Consider the following 1,639-nt stretch of genomic DNA (forward strand, 5'->3'; position numbering starts at 1 on the left):
TTTTTTTTTTTTTTTAAAAAAATAGAAATAGAAAAACCAATCCTCAACTTTATATCATGTATGAAGTTTGCAAGAGGACTTGAATAGCTAACACAATATTGAAAGAGAACAACAAAGTAGGAGAACTCACACTTCCTGATTTTAAAACATACTATACAGCTACAGTGGTCAGAATAGCTTGGTACTAGTATAACACATAAACCAATAAAATAGAATTGAGAATCCAGAAATAAACCTATACATCTGTGGTCAACTAATTTTTGACAAGAGTGTTAAGTCCATTTGATGGAGAAAAAAGAGTCTTTTCAATATGCGGTGCTGGGAAAATTGGATTTCCATATGCAGAAAAGTGAAACTGGATCCATGCCTCACACCACACACAAAAACATATTCAAAATGGATTAAGGGCCTAAATATGCAAACTAAAACCATAATGTTCTGAGAACAAACAAGGGCAATGCTGTCAGCTTCCAACTGTTGATTATCTAATGAAATAATAAACGAACAAACAGCAAAAGGCAAATTAAATAAATGAGGCCTCATAAAAATGAAAAACTTTTGTTCATCAAAAGACTTTGTCATAAAAGTGAAAAGATAAGCTACCAACTGAGGGAATGTCTTCAGAAAACATATAGCCAACAAGAGTCTAATAACTAAAGTACAGATAAAATTTTGACAACTTAACAAAAAAAGTACATATAACCCAATCATAAAATGGGTAAAGGACTTGAATAGGCATTTCACCAAAGGGGACATTCAAATGACCACCAAACACATGAAAGATGTTCAGCATCATTAGCCATCAGAGAGATGCAAATCAAAACCACAATGAGATACTTCACTCCCACTAGGATGGCTAAGATTAAACAAAAAAAGAAAGAAAGAAAATAACAAATGTTGGTGAGGATATGAAGAGATTGGAACCCTTATCCATTGCTGGTAGGAATGCAAAATGGTACAGCCATTGTGGAAAACAGTGTGGCAGTTCCTCAAAAAACTAAAAATAGAATTACCATATGACCCAGCAGTTCTACTCCTAGATTTATACCCAAAGGACTTGAAAGCAGAGCCTTGAAAAGAATCTTATACACCAAAATTCTTTGCAACACTATTCACAATAGCCCAGAGGTGGAAACAACTTAAATGCCTATGAACAGATGAGTGGATAAACAAAACGTGGCACATACATACAATGGAATACCACTCAGCCAGCAGGAGAAATGAAATCTTGATACAATACGGATGGAACATGAAGACATTACGCTTAGTGAAATAGGCCAATCAAAAAAAGACAAACATTCTATGATCTCACTTATATAAAAAGAAAAGAAAAGGAAAATCTATAGAGACCAAAGTGTATTAGTGGTTAATGGGCAGAAAGAAGGAAGAAAAAGGGGGTTAAGAGTGATGGAAAAAATGCATCTATTAAGGGTAGTAGTCTTGCACAGCCAATTATTTTAATTTCTGTCGACAAGTTATACACTTGTAAAAAGTTGAATTGGCAAAAGTTGTGTGAGTATATATATATATAAGCTCTGGTGGCGTAGTGCCTAAGGCACTTGACTGCTAGCCAGAAGGTTGGCAGTTCAAACCCACCAGCCACTCCTCAGAAGGAAGATTGGGCAATCTACTTCCATAG

Source organism: Orycteropus afer, unplaced genomic scaffold, assembly GCF_000298275.1.
Source record: "Orycteropus afer afer isolate SDZICR_OR568_19922 unplaced genomic scaffold, OryAfe1.0 scaffold00035, whole genome shotgun sequence".
Taxonomy (NCBI): Eukaryota; Metazoa; Chordata; class Mammalia; order Tubulidentata; family Orycteropodidae; genus Orycteropus; species Orycteropus afer.